The sequence below is a fragment of the Castor canadensis genome, chromosome 4, assembly GCF_047511655.1.
Source record: "Castor canadensis chromosome 4, mCasCan1.hap1v2, whole genome shotgun sequence".
NCBI classification, from domain to species: domain Eukaryota; kingdom Metazoa; phylum Chordata; class Mammalia; order Rodentia; family Castoridae; genus Castor; species Castor canadensis.
In genome coordinates, this window is record NC_133389.1 from 184,511,365 (window position 1) to 184,522,083 (window position 10,719).

General features: G+C 51.1%; 1 pseudogene; it reads left to right on the forward strand.

Annotated features, from left to right (window-relative positions):
- Nucleotides 1–951: 951 nt before the first annotated feature.
- Nucleotides 952–9,452, forward strand: LOC141422716 (uncharacterized; annotated as a pseudogene).
- Nucleotides 9,453–10,719: the final 1,267 nt, after the last annotated feature.

Consider the following 10,719-nt stretch of genomic DNA (forward strand, 5'->3'; position numbering starts at 1 on the left):
CCGTGCTCTGGCTGCTTTGACAGAGCAGCTGCCCTGGCCCAAAATGTCATCTGGGGACCAGAGGAGAGGGAGAGGCAGCTTTGCCCTGGCACCCTCTGATACCAACCCGGGGCCTGCAGGGGCTTCCAGCCAGCACACATCAAGCTCAGAGTCAAATTCCTGAGGCCTGATGCAGTCGGCCTCTTTATCACAGGCTGTCATTTGGGGAAGCAGGGCTTGGGGAAGTCATCCTGACCACCTCCAGCCCAAGTTGCAAGGGTTCATCTGAAAAATCCACCCTCAGACACTCGAAAGATCCATGCAGAGCTCCAGAAATCCCAGGAGGGGCCAGGGTCTCAGGAGAGGGAGTGCCAGGCCCCTGGACTGAGGAGGGTCTGACCATGGCTGTCTCAGTCAGGATGGCTCAGAGCACGCAGCCTGTGCTGGCTCAGCAGCCCAAGGAAGCCACAGCCTCATTTCTGCCCCTCAGCACAGAGGCAGCTGGCCTTCTTATTGAGGTCCAGCACATCTAGGGTCACCAGCTCTGCCCTAGGGAGTAAAATGTACCCCCCGCACACACACACACACAGTGCCTATGGGTCTGATAAAGGGGAAATCAACCCCACTGCACCCAGGCTTGACTTCAGTTGGGCTATTCTACCACTCAGACCTGTTTCAGTAGAGAGCTTGGTGTCTGCAGACTAAATGCCAACAGTCACGCAGAGTCAGTAAAGCTGGCGTGAACCTGCCACAGGGTCTGTTCTGTTGGAACTCGGTTCACCAAGTCCCCTGCAGGTGACATGCCAGGCCCTCAGCTGCTGTGGGCTGATGACTCCATTTCCTCAATGATCCTTACACTTCAAGCTGCTACAAAGCTCTCCTGGACCGGGTGACCAACATGGCTTAGCCTCACAGGGCTGTCAAGACGAGCGGTAAGTGACCACTGGCACACAGACGGAGCAGTCACGGTTGATGGGACGATTCGACAAGCTCTCCTGCCTCCACGCCTACTCAACGTGCTGCTCCATCTGCTCCTGATGGTCATCGGAGCTGCGTCTGATTTCAGGCTGTTGGGAACAGGCTGCTAGGACCTTTGTGCGCGTGTGTCTCAGTGCCTGCTTTCCCTGAAGTGTGTGTGTCTAAAGGCAAAGTCACTGAGAAAGACACCTGTACCTTCAGGTCTCTAAGGGTTCTGTGGTAGAACCCCTTCAAATGTGCCTCTACCAACTTGCACTCACTGTGTGAAAGGCCCCCTTCTCTGCAGCCCCAGCATGGTATTGCCCATGTTTAATTTTCGTCAGCTGTGTGGTGATACATGCTCCCCTGACACACATCTCCCTGGTCACCCAGGAGGCTGGGCACCTGTCCTTGTGTTCATGGCCGCTTGCATCTCCTGTGGAAGTGAAGGTCCCAGTGCCCTGCCTGCTTTTCTAGTAAGTCTCCCATTCTTTTGTAATGGATTTGCAGGCATTCTTTACAAATTATGGACCCTGAGCCTTCTCAGTTACAGCCTTGGACGTTGGATTGTCTTGTTTTCTTCCAGGTCTCTGGACTTTTCCACCCTAACTCACTTAGCAAACCCTTATTAAAAATGTCAGCTCAGTGCTCAGTGCAGACAGAGAGAACAGGGATTCAAGACAGCCCCTGCCTTCTGGGGCTCCATGCACAGGGTGGAGGCAACCTAGGCATCACAGGGAGAGGCCCATGAAGGGTGAGTCTCCACTGTGGGGTGAGACTTAGAGTAGGAGAAAGTCAGCAAATAGGCTGCAAAGATTTTGCCTCAAGGAAGTTGGTTCGGTGGCATGTGTGGAAAGGTCTTAGGGCCAGGCACCTCCAGGTGCTCCTGGCCTCCCCTAGCTGCCCGAACAGGGAACCGCTAGCTCCTTGGGAGGTGCTGGACAAGCAGCACCCGCCCCCAGCCCCCTGCATCATCTCTCAGGATGGTGAAGCCAAGACCAATCCCCGTGGGTGTGAGGGTGGGCTTGCGTGTGTGTGGGTGTGTCTTCAGTCCTCGGTGTACCTCGTAGGAGAGGACTAGACCACGACACAAGGTCAGGGTAGGAATGGCACTGGACCCCTGTCCTTCACAGAGTTAACTTGGCTGTAGGCAGCATGGAACAGTGTGGCTGAGAGGTGGGAAAGTCAGAGTAACCAGAGAACAGTGGGCTTGGAGAGCTCAGCCAAGCCCTCCTCTGGAAAGGGGAGGGAGAGAAGGGGGAGGGAAGCCCCTCACCTTGACCTCCAGTGATGTGTGTAGCACAGACCACTCTCCAACATTGTGCAATGAGTAATTAAAATGCTGGCACAGAAAACTTCAGGTCAAAATGCCACCTGGGACTGGTGGCTGTAGTGGTAGAGCATCTGCCTAGCAAGAGTTCAAACCCCAGTATTGCAAAAAAAAAAAAAAAAAAAGAAGCTGCCTGTCTGGCAGCCCCCACAGCCTTCCCAGCCCTGGACCCAGACATCCATGAGGACAAGAACACAAACACTCCCTCTCTGGATGGCAGACGCCAGAGCTAGAGTCTGGAGGACTGTCACTAATTAGGAGAGAGAGCCAGCCAGTCAGGAAGACCTAACTTAATGGCCTGTGAGCCAAGCTCTGCCAACCAACAGCCTGTGAGCCACGGCTCCACCCAGCCCCCTCCTTGCCCAACACCCATGTGGGTGCACAAGCGGCACACTGCCCCTCCTGGCAGAGAGCTTCCCTCACACCTCCAACCTTGCCAGTGGCGGCTTCCAGGCAGTCTGGGTGCTGGCACTGAGCAGGCACCGGAGGGGCTGCAGAGGCAGAGTTTATGAAGTACTGGCCAGGATAGCATCCTCTAAGGGGCAGCTTGGACTCCTGTGTGCCTGGGGAGGACCAGAAGCAGGGGCTCCCCAAGCACAAGTGCCCACTAGACCAGGAAGCTGAGCACAGAGACCCCTCTTCCCACCCAGCCTGGCAGCAGGACTTAGCCTCTACCAACTAGACAAAAAACAAGCACCATGGGCAGCCTCACCCAGAGCACAGCACTTCATGCAGACTGGCATAAAGGGAGGGAAAGGAAAGACAATTATCGGGGAGGCAGGGGAGAAGGGGTGCAGTTACAGCATGCTTCTTTTCTGGAAGGTCAAACAGAAGAGGTCCTGCATCTGGGACAGGCAGGGATACAGGCTGAAGCAGCCAGCCCTGGCGAGGGATCAGACTTCAGGTGGGCCTTGGTGATATGAAGAGCCACAGCCTCTGGCCCCTTTCCTATCCCTGTCCCCTCACGATGCTCCAGGGAGGAGGCAGGTCCCCAGAGAGAACAATCATCCTAATACCCACAGACGGAGTCCCAGGACCTCTCCTGGAGCACATGAAACTTCCCAGGGTGAGCAAACCTGTGTCAGACACGTGTCTACACCTGCCAGATAGACCAAAGGAGTAGCAAAAGTTCTAGGCAGAGAGAGACCAGAGGACCCCAGGGGCAGGACAGGTCGGGAGGGCATAGGGAGTGACCACAAAGCATCTCTACATACCTAGCAGCTACACCTGACGTTTTGTCTAGCAAAAAAAAAAAAAACCCTTCATGTACACAAAGATCCAGAGGATTTACCGAGTGAAGTTGAATAAAATTGAAAATGTGCACGCAATCGTGTAAAACTTCATCATGCCATGCCTTTATTTCAGCTGTCTAAAAACTGTGGGCCCAATGTGACAGGTGCAGGCAGGCAGACGCATGGGCGCCTGCACTGTGACCTTTTCTCCTGAGTCCCAAGTACCTGGCCACAGGAACTCGAGTGAAGAAAGTGAGTATTTTGGGTGTGTAAGGTGGGAAAAATGAATATCCTTTGGACACCGGAGGAAGCTTCATTCTTAGTATTGCACGTAGTCCTGTCTCGGGAAGCCATGGATGCAATTATCAATATTGTTGGTGCTGTGGCTGGAGAAGTTCTCATACACTTGGCCTTCTCCCTGGACCTCAGCCCCTCCTCGCTGCTTCAGATGACGGCTACCTCAGATGTATAGTGAGCAACATGCCAACTTGGCTGGTAAGCCAAGTGGCCGCACCCCCAGCTGCTGAAGGCCACATTTTGTCCCGGCGATGTTTACTTCGTCTCTGGCTCATCTGACAGCAGTGTATGTCTGGGGTGTTGGAATGAGGACTTGTGCTCACACCTTCTTTGATCACCAGGATGAGGTCTGAGGAGTAAAACACAATGAAAAAGGTTCAGAAGCTGTGTTAGTGGATGATGACCAGGAAATTCACACCTGTGTTGTCCAAATTAAACGTCAGCATCCTCACGTTCATGCTACAAAGAGAACTTGCAGGTTGATTGTGACATTCCTTCCTTTACAGTTACATTTTTAAAAATGTAGCCTGCATTGCAGCAAAGACTCAAACTGCAGGTACAGTATAAAAACTTCCCTGTTCTATCCGAAATGCTGTTTATAATTTAACATAAAGAAAGCATTTGTAATGCAAACCAAAAAAAAATAATAATAAACAGTGCTCTGCCAGTGGTGAGCACACCTTCTTCCCAGCACCTATATGTGTTTAAAAATTAATCAAACAGTAAGCCATAAGCATCTCAATAAATTCTTTAAAAGCTCACTTCATATAGATTAAATCACAATGTATAAGTTTTTGTGTGACTTGCTTCTTTTCTGCGTGGGATGTCTTAATCACGATGGTTAGGCTGTGAGGACGGCAGGCTAGGTCAGAAAAGCCAGGTGTCCCAGGGAGCCGCACTGACCCCATGGGTCCACCATGTGACAGCCCCGTGGCTGCGTGTTTATGTGTAATGGCTCACACTGTGCATCTTGCACTTTCTAATTTTTAAACCATGTTCTAAAACATTCCCCCCCCAAAAGTAGGAATGGTAGAAACTACAGTTTTGGTGACAAGTCTAAATTTTTAAACAGAACAAATGATTGCTTAGAGGTTCACTCAAAAGAACCCTAAGTAATCTGGAAATCAAAGAGTACACTCAAATGACAATTATGGCCCCTTAGAAATACAGGAGCAAGGGGAATAATAAATGAGAAAACAAGAATTTTGATCAAGCTGAACCCAAGAGAGCATTCCTCCATATTTGGTGATTTTTTTGCTGGGGGCCAATGTGGATCATGCCTGCAGGATGCTGGGACTTGGTGGGTGACTGAGCAGAATGTCCTCCTCAGGAGCACAAGCCAGTGGGAAAGGGCAAGGAAAGCTGGGGGTCCAGTGCACATGGAATAGGGAGAAGATAGGATGGCTGTGATGGAGAGAGCAGCCATGTCAGGGAGGCCCAGGGGAGGTACCTGGGCAGGGATGGAAGAGCAGGCAGGGCTGCCTAGGAGTGGAAGGAGACACAGGCAGAGGGTCCCCAAGAGCAAAGGGCTGAGTGCCACCAGGATGAGTGGGCACAGGTAGCAAGGGGGCAGTGCTGGGCGGTGACCCCATGTGGCCAAGGCTGAAAATGGAAGGAAGATAGATGAAGGAGAGGAGGCCAGTAGCAACCATGGAGTCCAGGTGAGATTCAGGTGGATAAGCCCCAGGGGGATCTAGGAGCAGACACAATGGTGGCCCGTGGTGCCAGTCCAAGTGCCCTCTCCACCCTCTGCCCAGCTGAGAACTCCCATGGGCTCGAAACTCTCTTCCTGTGGCCTTCATGACACCACACTCCCTTGTTGTCATCCTGCCTGCCCTTGCTGTTCTGTCCTAGGTTCTCCACTGGTCCCTGACACTCAATCTGTGCATCCAGGGCTCCATCCTCAGTCCTCAGCTCCCTCTAGTTCTCACTCCACAGCCACAGCTGACCTGAGGACCTGAGCCCGGTCCTCAATCCTGAATGCATGCCTCACCTCCAAGTCGCTGCTCAACATGGGGTCTGGGGTAAGACTTTCAGTCTTCAAGGGTCTGAAGCCCACCTGTGCCCTTGTCATCTGCACAGTCAGGGACATTCCATTGCTCCCCTCACTCAGGTCAAGGGCTCGAAGCTACCGCACCACTCCTCTCTTTGTTTTTCACTCCAAATCCAGTTTCTTCGCAAATGCTACAGGCTCTGCCTTTGAGAAGAGTGCAGAGCTGAGGACATCTGCCATCCTACCTGCTCTCCACCAACTGAGCCACTGCCATCCCACAGGATCCCTGTGCAGATTTCACCGTGCCCTTTGGGTGTCCCTGTCCCCTCCACTGGGGGCCGGGGCAGAGCAAGATGGGAGAATCTGTAGTTGTCTCTCCTTACCTTCTGGAGTGGGAACACTGGTCTTCTCCTGCCTGTGGACTGGGATTCACCCCACAGGCGCCCTGGTTCTCAAGCCTTGGTGTTTACACTGAACTGCACCACTGGCTGCCTTGGGTCTGCAGCTGGCAGACAGAATGTGGTGGGGCCTCCATAACCCTGTGGTCAGTTCCTTATTTTATATACTTAATGGGATAACAGCTGTGCTTGTCAGGAGTCCCCATAGAAACAGAATCAGAATTTAAAAGAATCCATCTATCTATCTATCTATCTATCTATCTATCATCTATCTATTATCTATCGTCTATCTTTCATCTATCTCTCATCTATCATCTATCTATCCATCCATCATCTACCTATCCATCCAGCTATTTATCCAAGTCTGTAGATATCATATCTGAATTCAACCTACTGTGAATAGAAAATACATTTTTATTTCATTTGCACAGAAAATGTGCAGACTGTTTCTTAAACAATGTAGTAAAACTGCTATTTACATGGCTTCTGCATTGCACTGGGTGTTGTAAGTAATCTAGAGACCACATAAATAGGAAGATCTCGAAGGTTCTGTGCAAATACTGCAGCGTTTTACATAAGGAGCTTCAGCATCAGTGGATTTCGTATCCATGGGGAGAGGGGTCTTAAAAGCAGTCACCCACGGCCAAGAGGAACCATTGTGAAATATTGACGTACATCCAGTACCTTCTGTTTCCCTCCACAATGTAGCATGTGTCCAATAAAAATTAGTCTCCAGAACTTCTACAGCCAGGTGTGACAGCACACACTTGATAGTCCCAGCTACTAGGGAAGCTAAGGCGGGAAGGTCACTTGGGCCCAGGAGTTTGAGGCCAGGCTGGGCAACTTGGTGAGATCCTATCTCAAAAAATAAATTACTTTCCAGGGATCACAACCTCCCCAGGAGAACATGCCTCTTGTAAAGGATCTCTTCATCCCTTTCCAGAAGAAGAGGGGAAACACAAGGAGTGCCTGTGCAGGGCCCCAGCTCCTACTTCACAGATGTGAAATGCCCAGCTTGCTATAAAGTCACACAGTCTGTAGCCAGACACAAGTGTGTGTTGGCTGCTCCACCATCCCCAGCCATGCTACGTGGGGTGAGGGGAGAAGCAAGGCTTCCAGAAGGACTTTCCCTCAGGGAGAAGCACCCTGAGTCAAGATGGGTGAGAAACACGTTGGATTTTAAAAATTAATTAATGAATGAATATTTTAGGAAAAAACTAACAGTCCCTGAGAAAACAATAGACAATTCATTTTTTAATTGACAAAAGACTTGAAAAGGGTACCCAAGAAATGGCAAATAAACATGAGAAAAAAGACTCAACAGTCCTTCATTGACCACCATTATGCTTAAAATTGAAAAGAACAAGGAGATCAAGGGCTCGCTGACGGATGCAGAGCGAGGCAGACTCTCACGCTTAGAGTGAGTGTAAACTCACAGTAACTTTGGAAAGCTGCGTCTTCCAAAACTGATCATACACATCTATGAAATGCTCACACATGTTCACCAAAGGCACATGTATGGATCCAGAACCCTGAACTATGGGAAACAAATGTTCACGGGTCAGAGTCTAGAGAAATGCTTTCAGCAATTACGTTGCATGAAAGAAAGAACTTCCGCCCATAGTGATCTGGACGGCTCTCACCAAGGTAACTTGAGCGAAAGAATTCAGCCACAGAGTCCAGGCTGATGATATCATTTGCGTGACCGTCAAGCCCAAGGCAAACTCATTTATGGGAGCGGGGTCACAACAATGCAGGCGGTTTCAGGAGTGTGTTCCCTTGGTTAAATGCCTCAGACTGCACGTTTCCGGTTATAACTTTTCTGTATGCTCATTTGTTATTAATAAAATGCTTACTGAGACAGACACACCCATGAAAGTGCAGAAGCAGCCTCGAAAGTGTGTTGGCTATCTGCCTGCTGCAGCTCTGCCATGTCTTACGGCAGAGATGGGTCACACTTGAGTCCAGAATAATTTGCTACCAACCAAGAGTGCAGTCTTCACCACCTGGGAGATCCCGTTGCCTGTATAGGTTTCCAATATTCATCGACTTCCCCTCACCAGTTCCTCAGAGATAAGAGAATTAAAGGGCTCAGAGGATTCCTAGCATGCAGTCCTTTGCTTTTAAAATACAGTGTGTATCCATAAAGTTAAACATTCAAAGTAAACTCTGTCCTCCAAACATGAATCCTTATTTTGGCTCCCAGCTCTGGTGCACGTGACAATGACTCATGGCTCAAGATCAGTCCTGCATGGTCACACCAGCCACCCACTCTCTGGAGCCTCTGTTGATACTGCAGCTTGAACGGACAGTCCAAGCCTGGAGCCAGCAGGGCTTTTCCAAGGGGGACACAAAGGGCAGACTAGGGAGGCAGTCCTAGGCATAGGGCTGAGAAGAAGCAGAGCAGGGGGTGGGCACAGAGCCAGGGGCTAGGGCCTGTTGTCCTCATGAGCCCCCCATGAGTCTCCAGCCCCTTGCCACATAGTTAACACACTGAGCAAAGTCCCAGCCTCCATCCTGGAGGTCAACCAGCCTCTAACAATCCCAGTTGTGTTAAACACTGTCCTGGTTCCTTCCTCATGTCAAAATCTTACCTAACAGAAAAATACTCCCTCCTGGCATATGGAGCTCCTCCTCCTCTGATCCCAGGCCCAAAGTCAGTCTGCTGTTGTCCCTGTCCACATAGCAAGCTTCCTCCCCCATCTTCACCTCCTGCACCCCTTGCCCTCATGGCCGTTAGGCTGCAGGGGTCAGAGGAAAGGGATCAGTGTAGCCTGGATGAACCTCCTCCCACCCTGTAGGTTTACCAAACACATAGACTTTTCTTTTTGTTCTTCCTTTTGTCTTTCCTTATTTGTGTCTCCCCAGAAAACTGTGAGTCCCTGAGGACAAAGAACCTCAGTTGCCCCTGGACCTCCTAGTGCTCAGGGGAAGTTTTCCAAGTGAGTACAAGAAGGACGAGGGAGTGACTGAATGAACAAGTGACCCGACATACACTGCTCTGGCTCACTCCTATGTCACCTCTGAGCCATGTGGGGTCCTCCAGACTGCTTGTGGGAGCCACAGGAGGCCACGCTGTGGATGGGCAGCACCAGATCTGGGACCCACCCTCCCCGCAGCCCACCCTGTGCTATGGTCATGGACAGGTCTTTGAGTCCTCCAGCTCCCTGTATGCTGGCCCAGCATGGAGCCCAGCCTCTACAGGTGGCCAGGGAGGCCCATATCCTCGGGGCCTAGCAACCAACTTGCAGCAGGCCCACGGCTAGTCCCACTGAGGACTGGTACTAATCAAAGTCCCCAAGGCCCACGCAGATGGTGCCCATATGAGGCCCCTCTCTGTGAGGATGCACAGGCTTCCACACCCCACAGCTGGGAAGCCATCCTTGTCCCACTTCAGCATGGAAGGGTGGGCAGGCAGTGTTCTAGGGGAATGTCAAGTCTGACCTCATTGTTTACAGATGAGTTAAGTCAGTAGTATGCCAGGGAATGCCTTACAACCGACTAGCAAGGGGCAGGGCTGACCTGTAGCCCCTGCTGGTCTCCAAGGTGTAAATGAACACTCCCACCTGGCCCATTCCAAATCTCTGTCTGCACACCTTGGGGGATCTGGAGCCTGGGTTGGCTCAGCAGCCACTGGGGTCCTTGAGATGTTGGTGCCAGGGTGCTGCTGGTGTCATCAGCACAGCAGATGGCTGCTGAGAGCCTGGTCACGCCTTCTACAGTGTTAGCATGTCAGATCCCATCAGCCATAAGACCCCCTTCAAGTGCTCTTGGCTCTACTTCCTGCCTTCATTGTAATGAAGCAGTTATTTCACACACACACACACACACACACACACACACACACACACACACACTCATGCTGCAGACACTTTCCTGCCCCAGCCCTCCTAGGGCTCCTCTGGGGGAGCAAGGGCATCCTGGTGTCTCCAGCCACGTCAGTGCTTAGGCTCCCCACTGTCAGCTGTCCCAGCTGGGAATTAAGAAATGAGTTCACCCTGACGTTTACTCTTAAGAGTTCAGCATATCTACCTACTTTTCTACAGGAATTCTTGCATTTTCTGCTTAAATTCTTGGTCCCTAGTCCTTGAAGCACTCTTTTTGCACAATTCTATAACACAAATACAAACACACTTGTACACCTGATAGTTTAAACAGCGGTCCACAGATTTCTGCTCAGGTCTGTAATGTGACATCACATACCACTGTCACCCTAGCATCTCAATCAGAGTTTTCTAATTTCAGTCCTCTCTGAACACTGTGACTCAGCAGCCTCCCTGTCACAGACTCTTGCACCGTGGGCTCTGTGACTCACAGGCCTTTTAAACAGTTGAGTCACGAAATCTCCCGTGGCTCCACCATGAATCTGCCAGTGAGTCAGCTTCCACTGCTGAGTCATGCTGTCCCCAATCCTCGATCCCAGAGCCGGAAGTGCCCCAAACATCTTGTCCACTGGAGACAGTACATCCAGAGGTCTTTAACCTGATGAAGGCCAGCCCCTGCTGGCTCTCAGCCTCTTCAGAATTCATGGGG